Raw genomic sequence first — 17648 nt, forward strand, 5'->3', positions numbered from 1 at the left:
CAACCAGAGATGGCTAACACATGGCAACAGCGCACTCTATGCAGCAACAGATGTTTTATGTTGATTTATGTGTGAAACATTGCCTTGTGTGCTTTTCAGAAAACAGCCCAGGAACTGCTCGCTGATTGGTCCCCCAGAGTTCTACTGCCAGCAGTGCAATAACCAGAGACGGTCAACATATGGCAACAGCGCACTGCATGCAGAAACAGACATTTTATGTTAATTTATGTGAAAAACTATTGCTTCAGAATTATGTATAATGAGCACCCAATTTTTAGTGAACTAAAATGAGCGACAATTGTGTGCATTATATGTGAAATTTTACGGTAGTTCAATGACATTTGCTTGTGTGAGATGTGCCAGGATTATATAAATTGCAAGGGATATGGCATTTGTCATAAACCACTTTTGACAATGTGGTGATAATGACTGGAGTAAGTGCCTCCAGCCTGTAGTTACTTACACAGTCCACATTTGTTTGCATAGGGATAATCGTTGTCCTTCTGAAGAAGGTAGGAACAACAAATTCTTTCAGAGTCACTCAAGATGCCAGCTAGTTGGTTGCTGCAGGTTTTTCAAAACGCCCTGAAATTCCATCCAGAACAGGGGCCTCATATATAAACCGTCCATATGCACGTTTCCAAGCTTGAGATACTTTGAGATGTATGAAAACTAAACTTGGCCTAAAGTCTCACGCCATGCGTACACATTTTTTTGCTAGGGTTTGCAAACCGGAAGCACCCAACTTCAAAGCAGTGCTACTGTTGCTGTGTCGTTTCCTTTTCTTTTTCAAATTCGTATCCATGACGCTGCTGTTACTAAATACACCGAAATTAATTGCATATTGTTTACAAATTTAAGGCACTTGATTGTAATCATTCTGTAATAATATAATGGTGCATGGAATGGCCAAGCTTATCCAACTACCATAGCTACCTTACTTAGCGTTGTTAATTGACATTGCAAATGGAAGAATTAGAAGAGAGGGCATATTTATCGAAGATGATGACTGGCTTCTAACTCGATTTCGTTTTCCAAGAGCTATCCTCTTTAGGTTGTATGCTGAACTGGGGCCAGCTTTACAAAGGCAGACTTTGAGGAATTGTGCTCTACCTGCTCCTTTGCAAGTTCTGTCCATTCTTGGCTTTTTAGCCACACAAGCTTTACATGTAATCGAAGACATCAACTGCACTCAAATTGCTATTGCAATGACGCTGGACAAGTTACATCAGCTTGGGATGAATCACCAAAACAATGAGCTGGCATTACATGATCTATATCTATATCTATATAAAAATGAAATGTCAGCTCTTCATAGTCATGGGTGCTTTTTCCAACTAGTGTGGCAAAAGGCAAGCAGTCCTTTTGAGGATAGCGAGTCACCTCAAAGAACCATGTAAATAGTGGAGGATCTGTCCATTGTGGAGCTTGGTGCCAATGCTTCACTATAGAAAGCACTATAGAAAGCATTTCCACTCTATTAATGTGCTGCTCTATAGTCCAAAGAAAGTGTGTTGCAATATGCAAGTATGTGGTGTGTGGCATAATGTGGCACACAATCGTGGCATGCCCATACCTGAAGAGATGCGGTATGATGAACCTGACCCACCAAATGATCAGCCAAATCGAACATTGTTGCAACTTCTTTTGAATGTAATTAGCAGAATGTAAAAACAGGTAATCAAACGTAGCAATTGTTTTTTAACCAATTCATTTATTTTGTGGTCTGTATCACATAGTACAGCCCTTATACGCCTTAATTCAATAACCACATCTCTTACATCATCCACTATTGCATTTTATGACTCCAGAACAGTGTCTGTTTGCACACAGGCAATGTGGTTCTGAGTCAGAGGTGTGTGTGAAGTCAGCACCCAAAAAATTCTTTTTTCCATGTGCTTTTGCCATTTTCTTTTAGCAAAACATTGAACAGGGACTGTTTATATTGATTTGCATATTCAAATATGCAGCCTTCTGGGAGTAGTCAAGGCGGGTTTAGCGCATGCATGTATGTTAATTTTCACATTCATTGTTATTTATAAAGGGGAAGTGTGTGAACTTCACACATGCACAGTTTTATGCATATGGATTTTTTTGTGTGTACTCACATTCCCAATTTTGTCTGTATGCCATGTTTTAGAGTTCTACATGAGGCCTCAGATGTCTTAATTCATTACCACATTTAAAAGCTCTCCTTACATCATGCAGAGCAACAAAGAAGGAGGAGTCATGTGGTGCTGCAGGTAATCAAATGATGGGTGGTTTGTTGTTACAATGAAAACAGGCATGTCATGTAACTGGACATTTTGTAAAGAAACAATAAACAAAACAGTGATAGCATTAAAAATATTCAGTATTTTGTTGCTCCAGTCAAAAATTGAAGGTGTTCTCTATAGATTTGGGGAGGCTTAACCCAAACTTGGTAATAAAATTGCTCTTTTAAATCCATTTTTTGAGAGGTGAAGGTTTAAAATGGAAAAAAAACACAACTTATTAAAATGAATTATATAGACAAATTATAGAATACACATATAGTAGACACTATAATAGCCAGTTTGTCCCTCTTAAAATACTCTTAAAGACTTTAATGGTGGAATGACCAATAGAAGTCTGCTTTCCATTGTAACTCCATCTGAGCAATGTCCTGGTGGAACATCACCCCATGTTCATCAAAGACTGCTCCCATGTTCCCAGTTAACCATTTGCTTAACTGTTACCAGTTGAAGAAAATATATGAATCAAAACCTTCCATATTTCTGTAAAAATCATTTAAACAACAACCTTCTCTGTTATGTACAACATTCTAAATATAAATTCCTAGCTATATTAAACGAATAAGGAAAAAGAAAAAAAATACTGATTGAGAGCAAAACACTGGATTTTGGGTTGTTTCCATTTCAACTAACATTAAGAATGAGGAAGACTGACACTTTTCAGCCTTAAAATTTACATCAAATAAAACTATATTTTTCACTGAATCCAAAATCTGACAGAAATAAGTTGTAGTAGTTGAGAAATGAATTCAGCACACCTAAATCTATAAAGTACACTGTTTTCTTTTTTGTTCATGTGTGGGAGAAATTTCGTACAGACCAGTGTAATTACAGAAACAAACACTGCTAAGGTTAAAACTCCAGAATCACAACAGTAAGAAAACTTATGTAGACCTTTGCCTTTATTTTTGCATAAAGATATTTTATTTCAGTGTGTAAAAAATAAACAATTCTTGATTGTTCTGCTTCATATCTCTGTGATGAAAATAAACCTTTCAAAAGAGAACCATTTCTTGACTTTATGCTTTAATTGTATGTATACAACATTGCACTTTTATTTTAATCAAACAGGCAGAATTCCTATTTTAAAGTACTTAAAAAATAAACATGTATTAGAAGAAACATGGTTTGTTGTTTATTTTTTAACTACATATATAAATTTACATAAATATTTAAATATATGTATATATTTAATTTAAATGTCTAAATACAACTCATCGTAATTTGTTTTCATGGATAAAATATATTTAAAAAGATCTGTAGCACTACAAACGCTTTGAAAATATTCTCTTATCTACTTTTAACACTAGTGGAGCAGGTTTGGTTGAGGGCTGTATAAAAATTGCAACCCTGCGCAATATGTGCTTGGTTGTCATTTTTGAAGTGACTGATTAAATCTTTCTACCTCTCCATTTGCCTGTGGGTTATAATAAGCTGTCTTACAGTGTTCGATATCTTGTTCTTTTAGGAATGATATGAATTTTACTGAGATTAACCCAGGACCATTGTCAATTGTAATTACAGATGGAAGTCCAAAATGAGCTATAAAAGCTATAAGAACATCCAGTATGAAAATTATAGCCTATGAAGTGAATGTGCTCACAAGAACATCTCCAAGCCACTTAGAGTGCAGATCATATATGATGACGAGAAAAAGATGGTGTGGAGAGCACTATGAAGTTCACCACAGATGTAAATTTGGATGCACTTTCCCATGTGCTGGCCACTAAAGGGGCTGAAGGAGTGGAGAAGTAGGTGATCCTGTCTTTCCACTAGCCAGTCAAGCATGGCAGGCCTTAACAAGAACTTTCGATATTGTGGTTAATACCTGGCCACCATACCCAAAATCACCACCTCTGTTTAATCTTCACAATTCCTAGGAGTCCCTCATGAGCCGTCACAAAATAATACAAAACTGCAAACTTTGTGGCACCATAGCACAATAACCCTGAACAATGCAGGTGTCATTCCACAATGACAGGTCCTCTTTCACATGTACAAATGAAATCAGCTTATCAGATAGACATTTGGAACAGCACTCTCTTATGTAAGAGCATAGTAAGTTAAAAAAGTATCCTCTTCTGAAGCTTTCTAGAGCTCTTTAAGTGATATAATGTCCCGGAGAGGCCCATGCAGCAGTTGAATAAGGCCATACTTATTCAGTGTCAGCTTGGGTGTACAGTGGCTCCAGTATTAGTGTAAAGCATGGCAGTAGGTCATCTACTACATTTTCCCATTATATTGTTGATTAGACAACCCATGCAACTGAAGGGGCTTGTGTCCTATTACAGTTGTTTACAGCAAGGAAGTGAGGGCCTGATGGTTTCTCCTCAGAATGATCAGTCTCCCATACAAATATATATGCCATGGCTCAAAATCCCAGATGCATGCCAAAGTTTCAAGTTCCCCAGCAGAGTAATTTTATTTAGCTAAGCTCAGTGCCTTGGACCAAATTCAACTGGATTTTCTACCTCCTCTTCCATCTGTGAAAGAACAGCTCCCAAGGCCAAAGTAGAGGCATCATAAGTAGCTATGGCAGTATACTCAGGGTTAAATTGAGAGAGAACTGGTGCAGTTTTGAGTTGTTGCTTCAGGAGATGGAATGCAGACGTCCAAGCCCTGGATGTATAGTTTTTTAGATACTCACATGGTGGGGCCATGATAGCTGAATATTGTGGCAGGAATTGAAAATAATAGAATGTCATGCCTAAAAATTAAGCAACTTGTGCAGGTGAAGTGGGTTCAGGGATATAATAACAAAAGAAATTAGAAGGAGAGGAGGCCATTCAGTACATCTGTCTGTTTGTTTACTTAATATCTAAGCAGTCTCAATATCTCATCCAGATTCTTCTTAAAGGATTTTTAGGTTTCTGCTTCAACTACATGTCTCTGCAGATTGTTCCAGAGTCCCACAACTCTTTGTGTAAAGAAGTGCTTCCGGTTTCAGTTTTAAATGCACATCCCCTTAATTTCTACTGATGTTCTCAAGTATGTGATTCACTGTTAAGGAAAACTGCAAACAGCTTCCACATTGGACTGCTAAGGCCATCACCACCATGTGCTGGTAAGTGAAACCCAACAAAATCAAATTCTTATGCTGTAAAGATACACTTCTCTCCATTCAAAGTGGGGTTCTGCTTTTTGAAGTGACCAGAATGCTAAATTAGTGAATGTTACCATTTAGAATTTTATAGTATAACTAGTATATGTTCTATATTTGTGACATCCTTTCCATACAGGACATGGTTTATTTCTTGTAAGATTATGGTCACTTTATTAGAAAAACTAACACATGAAAACTATATGGCATTTATATAACATATATACTGTATATATATAAAACTAAATATTATCTATATAAAACTAAATCTTACAAAATGTGCTATTTCTATCATTTTTTCGTAAGATATTTATATGATTGTTAACATGGAATTAACATACCTCATATAAAAGTACATATGAGCATTAAAGTAGGTTTTAATATTATTTCTATTAAAAAACTACTATGTCATAAGGACATGATTATTACCTGTCACATAGTGTATGGAAGTTGTTAAAGCACATCTCAATTCAACACCTATAAACCTGAAATCCTGTTGTTTATATTCATCAACCAGTTTCAGACCAGGTCCCTTCTTTCATCCAGTTACAGCCTATGATTTTTCTAAACGGACACAAACAGGACTGGCTCTCCAAGAATGGATGTGTGAAATCCTTTAAAAATACACCACAAAACATCAATGAAAAAAGGGATTTCACATATTTATGTCCTTAATAAATACAGTAAAATGTAGCCACAACTGCCTCAAATACATACACAAAGAAAGAAAGTGAAAAGAATTTTTTGTTTAGCAGGTGCATCAGACAAAAGTGAAGAACACCACTGTAACATATAACACTAAACACTAATATAAAATTGCGGTGAAAAATCAGTGTGTTGTCTTCCATGATCCCAGATACATTTTTCTTCTCTCTGAGCTCTGCAAGCTTGGCAATTATTGTTGTTACAATCATTAATGGCATAGCATGAGTCCATTTTTCCAGGGATTCCTCTGAAAAAAGTAAAAGAGTAAAATACAGAAGAGTTAAGTCTAACTTAATTTATTATGCTGTACATGCACATGTCAATGATATCATAAATCAGAAATTGGCACATAACAAAAAGGGACCAGTAACCAACCACCAGAACACCTAAACTGCACTTTAAATATATAACTTCACAGTACTTTAAAACTTCTGAAATTTTAACAAGCAGTCAAATAATAATAAAAATCTTTATTTGGTACAATACAGTACAGATAAAGAAACATAAACAGATGAAAGTACAGATAGAGAAAAATGATGAATTAGTCATTAATACTTCCTGACATTACAGTTGATTTTGCTGACAATTGTATCCAAACAGTGTTAACATTGTGTAATAGTTACTTACACAAGACACAACACTACACTGTTCAGCAGAATGGTTAGCAGATATTACTATTACATTAACCAAAACAGAAATTTTAAATAAACTTTGGCAAACTTGCCTGCTTTTCCGCATTTTATTTGCGGAAAATTCCAAACTGAAGTTTTAAACTGTCTAGACATCCAACTTCCGGTCACCGTGCGCCTTCCTTTTTGCGAACTGCCACCCTGCCTGGAACATGGAGTGCATGTGCACCACCTCAGAACACAGTTCACAATCATCAGAAAGTCATGGCTCTATTGTTTCACGAGATTTGTGGCAGCTTGTTTCGGATAAAAAAGGTTTAAATAAAGTAACATAAACTTGCAACGTCAAAGCAAAAGCTTTACTTATTGTGCCAAGATGAAGAGATACAGAAACAAAAGAAAATCCTGACTCATACATAACACGATCAAAGAAATGGTAGTTATTTTGTGAACTATGCTGTTTGCAATCATTTTATATTTCATACTCATGTTATTATGTTTATGTGTGTGTGAAAACATAGTAAAGGAAAATATACAAAGTAACGGTCTTGAGTTAAAATGAATGATGGTAAAATAAAACTAACTTTACACTGAAGATAACACCCACCGACAATAATGAAGAGTATTCCAAACATCTTTTTTTATCCTGCTAACTGCTGCTTTTATAGTTACTGAATACGTACATTTCATAGTTGTTTTCCCATAATGAGCAAATACTGCATTTTTTTACATCCATCCATCCATTATCAAACCCACTATATCCTAACTACAGGGGTTTTGGAGATCTGCTGGAGCCAATCCCAGCCAACACAGGGCACAAAGCAGGAAACACACCCTGGGCACAGTCACACACCAAGCACACACTAGGGACAATTTAGGATTGCCAGTTCACCTAACCTGCATGTCTTTGGACTGTGGGAGGAAACCTACGCAGGCATGGGGAGAACATGCAAACTCCACGCAGGGAGGATCCTGGAAGCGAACCCAGGTCTCCTAACTGCGAGGCAACAGCGCTACCCACTGTGCCACCGTACCGCATTTTTTTAATGCATCCATGAAGTATTGTATTTCTTGCCATAAACCAAAATATAACACATATGGATTGCAGTTGGAAAGATAATTTTATATGACATGCATAAACTTATATTATGTATTTTACAATAGTAAATTGTAGCATCTCAAACTGATTAATTGTTAAATTTTCACTTTTAAGAGCACATTTATTACATGTATAACAAGTGACATTAAAATGCTTACACACTTCAGTTGTTCACTATAAATTTAAATTTTTACTTCTTTTTAGTTATTGGGAAATTGGCTTGGTAATAAATTAAGCTAAATATTTAGGTGTTACATGCATGTCCCACTTGTGTTTTCTTTATATAATCCATTATTATATATCAATAAATGTATTAGTTGTACAATGTGTGTATATTTAATACTACATTTATTTAATATTGGGCAGGAACATGAACAGCCATATACTGAACTTTTAGGATTTATACAAAACATATTAAATTATACTTAATTTTTCTATATCTTTTTCATATGGGTCTCTCTAGTGCACCATGTGTTTTCTTAGTAAGCTGGTCTTGTTTCATCTCATTCTAAAGTGCACCTTAATTGCAGTGTCCTGCTAATTTGTGTAATAAGGCTGAATATTGTCAGATTGAATCACCCACCAGTTGCAAAGTTAGTATATCTTAGAAAAAAATCACACAACCAGTAAAATGTGCTATATATAAGTCATTTAGAATGGTCAATTGCTGTATTTAGTCAAAGAAACATGCAAAACAAACTACAACACTCAACAGGGATATGGGGAAAATCAAATAACATGATTAGGCTGTCCACATTTCAGGCTATTTCTGACATGTTTTAAAGTTAAACTTTTTCTGCTGTATTTATCCAGTTCTGTTTACTGTGTTATTTGATGATGTTACATACACATGCACTGATAGATAGATAGATAGATAGATAGATAGATAGATAGATAGATAGATAGATAGATAGATAGATAGATAGATAGATAGATAGATACTTTATTAATCCCAAAGGGAAATTCACATAATCCAGCAGCAGTATACTGATACAAAAAACAATATTAAATTAAAGAGTAATAAAAATACATGTAAAAACAGACAATAACTTTGAATGATGTTAGCATTTGCTCCCCCGGATGGAATTGAAGAGTCGCATAGTGTGGGGGAGGAACGATCTCCTCAGTCTGTCAGTGGAGCAAGACAGTGACAAAAGTCTGTCACTGAAGCTACTCCTCTGCCTAGAGATGACACTGTTCAGTGGATGTAGTGGATTCTTCATGATTGACAGGAATTTGCTTAATTTTGCTTACAGATGTTAAACTGTCCAGCTTTATTCCTACAATAGAGCCTGCCTTCTTAACAAGTTTGTCCAGGCGTGAGACGTCCTTCTTCTTTATGCTGCCTCCCCAGCACGTGATGGGTGAAGTCACGGGTGTTATTATTATATGTTGTACCGTATATACATATCTATCACTATACAGCATATACATATCACTTTATGGCCATTGTTTGTGCTTTGTTTGATGAAGAGAGCAGAAAATGTGATTCCTAAAAAAGACAAAAGGCCTTTTGTTTGTGGTTTTCATTTTTAATTAAAATGTAAGACTGTGGTCCCCCATTCTTGCTAAGCTTCACCAGCAAATTTTGGCACTCCAGCAAGTTAAATTTAAATGTGTGAATGTGATTGTGTGAATCCTATCATGGCTGACTCCTGCCTTCTGCGTGATGGTATATGGTGTCCAACTCACTGAATGTTGGACTCTTAACAATTAACCCATGTCATGTATCATAATCAATGATGGAAACAGTTGTTAAGTAAATACATAATTTTATTGACCAAGTGTAACATTTCTTAAGTTTTGGAAAATGACAAAGGTGGAAGGATGTAAATACTAGCGAGGGTTGAAAATCAAAACACTAAAAAGTTTAAAGTCTTTTCAACTTCACATCTGGTAAGAAATCCATGTCTTGCAAGATATGTACAAATGAGAACACTACATACTGTAAGTGAGAATAACCATTATCATCTGAAATGAAAACACATCGGAGTAATAGTGATTCCTCACTCACATATGGGGATAATTGAGCAGCATTTAAAATGTTTGTCTGACCGGGCTGAGTCATCAACAATATGCCAAAATTGCTTAGCAGAGTATTTTTTTGATGATAGCAATGGCAACTTATTTAATTTCTTGTTAACAGTTAACAATTGTTTCAATCTTCTGCCCATCCTTTACTTTTGATAGTACCCATTAAAGTGTTAAGACAGATTTTACACTTAATAGAAAGACATGTTGCTACTCACTTTTTGGGAAATTAAATTTCAGAACACACTTGTACTTTTGTAATGAATGAGGATATTTTGCAAGGAGTACTTTTTGTATTTAAATAAAACGCATTTTTGCACAAATGTTTCAATTTTTAAAACTCCTGAATTAATTAGAATATTTGGTTAACTAAATGATTAGCAAAGTAATTGGTAGCCTCCTTAGCATTAGAATTGAGAGTTACTTGGGCTACGAAAACCATGCTAAAAGCATTAGTGCCATGTGTCACTCGGGCAACTGTACAGATGCATCGTGCATAAGTGTTGCCAGAGAATTATTGGGGTTGTAAAAGTGCTGTCAGCGTAAGCATTACTCGGGTAATGTTATAAACATGACTTCCGAACATGACATGGGCAAAGGTGTCAGTGCGTCTTCTCCTCTCACCTGTAAGTGTGATCAGTAACCCCCTCCATAATAATGGCATCTCGTAAGAAACGTTTTTCAGTAGCCCAGGTGTGCTCTTGCTAGTGATCCAAACAGTGATGTTGAGGATGAAGTTTTTCATCAGCAGTGATGAGGAAGTGAATCTGTCCTCAGGTGGTGAAACTTAAATCGATCAGTTAGCCTGAAAGTGATTCTGATGAATCCAAAAGTGACCCTCACATCTGGCTGTCTGTTGATCAGGAATAAAAGTGGACGTTGACAGCCAAGATCCATTCACTCACCTGAAGTATTCCTGGATGATGACGTGATCGACAGAATTGTTATTGAGACAAACCATTATGCTAAACAATGTAGGGTAAATTAGCACACACTTAAGTAGTTTTCCCATTGAAAAAGATGGAAACCAGTAACTAATGATGATATTTGGGCCTTTTTAGGCTTATTGATATTGCAAGGACTTCTATTAAAACATGAGCAGCGTGTGTGCTCATGAGTGCTCAGAGGTTGATATGCTTGCTGCTTCCTGAGCAGCTCTCCTTTCCTCAACTGTAGCAGCCCACTTCTTCTGTCTTTCGTTGGCATCTTTTCATGTTAAAACTGATTATGTCAGTTTCTGTGTTGCAATTTCTTAGTACACTTTCCTTAGTTTTTCACTTAAGCACTTAAGTATTCAATCTGCCTCAAGAATGATTTAAGATATGAAGAGGTAGGGGGAGGGACGCCGAAGGTGTAGGGATGAGAATGGCGCCTGTACGCATGTGCTGCACGGCCGCTCTGCTGCCGAGAGTTAATTCTACAATAAAATAAAAAGAGTAATAATTCCAAAACGCTTAGCTTTTAATATAAACCTGTAGTGCAGAGTTTCAGCATATTATATGTGTACCAAATTGCAGGCTACAGGTTATTTGATTTTTGACCTTCACCTTCCTGGGTTGACCTTTGACTTTGGAGGTCAATCGTCACCCCGAAAGCAGATAGTAGATGTCACGTAGTATATGTGTACCAAATTTCAGGTGAATAGGTCAAATGGTTTGCAGGCTACAGGTGATTTAAAATTCTAGACAGACAGACAGACAGCCACAGTAGCGTATTATATAAGAAGATCTGCACTTTATCAACAATGAAGACTTTGATGAGAATACCCATCCAGCACCCAGACTGAAGAAAATTTGGGAGATATACCAGGCCATTGTAGCAAAATTTTAGGGTTTACATTCCAGAGTGTGATGTCAGCATCAATGAAAGTATTATGGCTTATAAAGGCAGACTGTCATGAATACAGTACGTCACATCAAAAAGAGCAAGATTTGGCATAAATTTTATTTTTAATTTTATGAGCTTTGTGAATCTAAAACAAGATACATTTGGAATTCGGTTTTGTACATAGGGAAAAGGACAATGTTTGATCACATTGAAGTACAATCAGTATGGCATTGCTACGTCATTGGTGCTGACTTTGATAGATGCTCTGCTGGATCAAGGTTACTTTGTAACCATGTGCAATTTTTATACTTCATCAGAGCTATTTGACATATTGCTGCAAAGAAAGACTGACACATATGGAACAGTGCGTCTCATTCATCGGCATAGATAAATTACAGTGAGGTGCACTGGTAGCTTGACACAAGGGCAAAGTACTTTCGCTGAAATGGAAGGACAAGAAAGATGTTTGTCTTCTAGGCACTGTACATAATGCAGCTACAGTCAATGTACAAGCAAAAGGCAACAAGCAAGTTACAAAGTCTCGCTCTGTGGTCTACTACAATAGCACGATGGGTGCTGTAGATATCAAGAATTGATTTTCTATCCCGTTATGTGGAGGCAACAAAAGAAATACTACAAAAAGATATTTTGTCATCTGGTGGAACAGCGCATTTGGAATGCATTCGTCTTATACAAACAAAAAGCTGGCAAAACTGTGTCTCATGCAAACTTTACATGCCAACTTGTAGATCAAATCATTGCTGCACATCTACCATCCTCCACAATACTGCTAAAAACACACTGTTGACCCAGCATATCACGGATCAATCCAGAGCACCCTATTGGTAGATATTTTATTGATTATATACCTCTAACAGAAAAGAAACAAAGTCCAACTCGTACCTGTGCAGTGTGTTGTTCAAAAACCAAAAATCTGAAAAGAAACACACTATTATTGCCCCAATTGTGACACTGGATTATGTCTTTCACTGTGCTTTATAGTTTACCACATAAAATCTTTTTGTGATGATATGATTTGGCTTCATTAGTAATATTATTGTTATTATTGTTCATTTCATATTGTTTTTATTCATCATTACTTTTATTATTTATATCATTAATTATGCTTTTCAGATTTAATAAAAATGTAAGTTTTCATGCTAAAAAATGCAACGTTATTTACATGTTTTTTGTGGAATACATTGCAACACTAAGGAGGTTAATTGCACCCATGAAGTTAAGAGAATGGATGAATAGGTGGAAATTGTACTTGTGTAATGAAATGGTGGTATAGTGGTTAATGCTGCTGAGTTCCTAATCACTGTCAGCGTGAACTTTCCAAATTCTTCTCATGCCCAAATAGATTTTCTCCAAGTATTCCAGTCCTAATGATCAGAAGGTTGGGCTAATTGGAAACCCCAAATTGTCCTGGTTTGAGTAAGTACCAATGTGATCTTGCCTCATAATGTACTTGCATCTCATTTCCAGATGCTGAATTCTCTCTTACTGCTAGGTTAGGATTTGCATTCCCACAAACCCACAATGAAAGTCTCAGACCAGCAATGTGCTTTTAAACCATAAAGATTTGCTTTCTTCCTTGTTGTCAGTATTGCCAAATTAGTCTCTGGCACTGCACAAAATTTGAAGGAGAAAATGCTCAAACAATGGAAAGGTGCGTGGCTGCAATTAGTAGTTTTACATACGACTATTACATTTAAAACTGGTATCCTTAACATTCTCAAATTGAGTGTAAGGAATGATTGAGATGGTTGATGCATCTGCCAAGCAGGTTTGTGGTTTTTCAGACATGCTACATTTCAGGATTTTGTGCTTGTCATTTTCAATTGATTTGTTTGCATTTACAGTGAGTGTTAAAATAACTCCCTGTATAAATTGTGTTTTCTATTTAAATAAACAGCAATATGCACCCTATTTTAAATCAATTTAGGATTCCATTTAAGCCTGTATTTCAAAAGTGTCATGGCATTATTCAAAATACTTTGCACATTTTGATGACATTATATTATGACTGTCTGAAGTTTCATAAATGTTTAATGGAAAATTTATTCAAACTTCCATTGAACTTACTAATGCTTAGAGATTTCTTCGGTTTTGTACATTAGCAAAGAGAGTTGCTGACTTGCTGAAAGCCACAAGGATCCTCTGTGCAGACAAAGATAATCCTATTTTTATATATCACAATGATGAATACTTTGGAAACATAGGCCAATATATATGATTTAAATTGTAAAAATGCTATTCTTTATTTCAAGATTTTAAGGACTTTTGCAATATTTTAATGTTGCTGTATAAAATGAGCATTATCAACAAACAAGATCAATAAATTTTCAGCTTATTCGAATCTGTCACCATTTGGGACTGCACTAAACCCGCTATGGCATGTAGAAAAAAGACTCCAGAGAATGTCAATATAAAATCCATTATTAAAAAAAATATGTGACGCATAAGTGAACATTTAATATACCAGATTATCAACAGAGGAAATGAATAAAAAGGGCTTCTGTATTTTTTTTTTAAAGAATTATACCTTAATGGGCCAAAATAAACCAGTCTTTCATTTCTTAAATCCTCAACAAACATATTTCTTGAAAACTCAGCCTACACTTCTAGAAGACATAAAGGCCTGAGCCTCAACAGAAGATGTGGAAGTTATCAATTATTTTGGGGACAGATAAGAACATCTGAACAGGGACTCTCATAAAGTGTGCTGATGTCTACTACCTAAAATACGCAGACAAGTTCCTATGTACAAATGAGTTTCATCTATGTGCTCAATTTTATATTACATCCAACAATATAAACAAAGGTAGGCTTTGTGTGGGTAAAGGTTGAAAACATACAGAACTGACAAAATGGCTCCTTGTTTACTACCGAATACAATACAAAATACTGCTCTTAGCATTTAAAGCTCTCCACAACCTTGCACCTCTCTATCTTACTGAATTTCTACAGACTTACACTCCCTTTCACTCCCTCAGATCCTCATCTGAAACTCTACTTTCTTGTACAACACATCAAATTCTGTTCTATGGGAGCATTCTCTTGTAGTGCCCCTCAACTCTGGAATTCTCTTCCCTCTCATATTTGTCAGCTAGACTGAATCAAACGGGCGGCACGGTGGCGCAGTGGTAGCGCTGCTGCCTCGCAGTTAGGAGACCCGGGTTCGCTTCCCGAAGTTTGAGATGTTCTCCCCGTGTCTGCGTGGGTTTCCTCCCACAATCCAAAGACATGCAAGTTAGGTGGATTGGCGATTCTAAGTTGGCCCTAGTGTGTGCTTGGTGTGTGGGTGTGTTTGTGTGTGTCCTGCGGTGGGTTGGCACCCTGCCCTGTATTGGTTCCTGCCTTGTGCCCTGTGTTGGCTGGGATTGGCTCCAGCAGACCCCCGTGACCCTGTATTTGGATTCAGCGGGTTAGAAAATGGATGGATGGATAGACTGAATCACACATTTTTAAACTGCCCTCAAAACATATTTCTTCAGACAGGCATACCAATTATGTGTGTACCACTGTTACAGCCTGTTATCTTTGACGTTTGCTACTACCGCTGTACCATTATTGCTATTTCATTTTATCGTCCTCTTTGTTTTTATATCTTTATTACTGTGGTTTAATTTCATTGGTGACATTGAGTGTTAAGAAAGGCAACTATTAAATAAAATGTATTATTATTATTATTATTAAAATACTTTCCTAAGAGATACTTTGGATCTTCACCTGAGTCATATGTGTACTAGTATATTGGTGGTTGTAGGCATATTTTATAAAGTGGCTGCTGGGAAAAACATTCTATGTGAGTCTGTGAGTGTTTGAATATACATTTACTATGAAACCAAGACTTACTGTACAATTTCTTTCCAGCACAACTACCATGGAGATGATGAGATCAGATGACAGTTAAACTTTTTAACTGTAGTATTTATATGTAAAATTTCCTACTTAATGAAAAGATGTTTGCCAAAGACTTTTAATCTAGATATTTCAGAAATTTTAGATCTATAAAGATTTAGGGTCTGTTATGGATTATACCATTTATCTGTATATTAATTGGCGCAAACTAATGTATTTTTACTTGTGTTGTGCAGATTATCTTGGCTTTATAAACTAAATGTTTTTCCACGTCTATTCAGTCTTGTATTTTAAAGCTACTGTAGCTGTTCATATGCAAGGCTCCCTCAGACTTGTTGTAATAAAAGACATCCATTTCGAAACATTGTGATAGTGATCTTGACTGTTATTTAAATAGATTCCACCAACAACGGTTTACTTCATTCCTCTAAAAAGAGTTACCTTCAGTTAGTGAATTAGCAAATATCTATATTATGGATGTCTTAAGATTACATGGATTTCCTAATTCACTTGCTTCTGAAGGAGGACCTAAATTTATTTCTCCATTTTTGAAGGAGTTTACTTTCAAAACTTGAAATATAACTGAATTTCAGTCCTGGATATCATCTAGAAAAATAATGTTACTAAAGAAGTTTACCAAGATTATATAAATTTATCCACAGTAATAATAATGGTTTCAAGATCAAATGGAGAGATATCTTTTAACACAGTGTTTCCCAACCTTGAGGTCACAACCCCAAGTGGGGAAACCTGATATGCTAATGGTGTTACAAGAAAATATTTAAAAATAGAAAATAACATTAAACAATGTATTGAATAGGAAGAGAATGTCAATATTTCATACAGCTGGGGCCACGAAAAAGCTCAGGGTTTTAAAATGGGGTCACAAACCAAAAAGGCTTGGTAACCTCTGCTTTGATAGGACATTTCCGAAATTCTTTTATGTCTTGTAATACTGGTCATTCACTGTATGAGTATGTCCACAGATATAAACATTCTGTTCTTGCTGTTACTACTAATATTTTTGACTGCATTTCAGTAGTTTTAGGTTGTCTTGCTTTCTACAATGCTAGAACTTGTTGAAAGCCCATCACATCAAAGAAAAGGTGTAGCTATCTACTTGTGACCTTCTGCCGAGAGTTCCTTCAATTGTGACACAAATAAATTGTCTAACTTACAGGGTAATACATCCATCCATCCATCCATTAACCAACCCGCTATATCCCAACTATAGGGTCACAGGGGTCTGCTGGAGCCAAACCCAGCCAACACAGGGCGCAAGGCAGGAAACAAACCCCGGGCAGGGCGCCAACCCACCACAGCAGGGTAATACATTTCCAACTAATTGTTGGCTATATACTATTCTAAATGTCCCCTTTATAAAGACAGTATTCTCTACTATTAACACACTTCTCCATCTTAATTTCCTCCTCCTGACCTAGTTGATGGACAAACTATAATACAAAACTCAAAATATTTTGAATTCTTGTCTGCTTGATTTGAGAATACACTAAAATGTAGTTAATTGGAAAGGGTATGATGGCAAGGATATTGATGGGTTCTAGTTAGGGACAACCATGCCCCTGCCTTGCTGCAGCAATTTCGTTGATGCTATTTTTAAAATCATGATAGACATATCTGTAGTCTGTGTTTTTTAGGGGTACTCTGTCAGGAATTAGACAATTTTATGATTTTGATATTATTTAGGTCTTTTCTCTCAGGCCGGCAATAGGGACTATTACAAAATTTTACTTACTTATGCTTTATTTGACAAATTTTCCTGTTGCTATGAATGTCAGGCTTGTTGTGACAGCAAACATTCTCACTGTCTTAATATGTTCCTATTATTTACACTGCTTTCTTTGTTGCTTTGTACTATGTTCTTGAATGTTCAATGGAAACAACTTCCTGTGTGAAATGTTCACTATAAAACAAAGACTGATTGATAACAGTTGGTAAATAATCAGTCACTCCTTTTCACTTGTGAAAAGACATGTTTGCTCTAACAATGATCCTATAGCTAAAGTGAATGACAGAAGTCAGGGCAACAATATTAAATTGCATTCTAAAGAGTACTACAGGATGTTTAGGCTTAAAAAAACTTTTTTTATAGTTCA

The sequence above is a fragment of the Polypterus senegalus genome, chromosome 3 (genome assembly GCF_016835505.1).
Source record: "Polypterus senegalus isolate Bchr_013 chromosome 3, ASM1683550v1, whole genome shotgun sequence".
NCBI lineage: Eukaryota > Metazoa > Chordata > Cladistia > Polypteriformes > Polypteridae > Polypterus > Polypterus senegalus.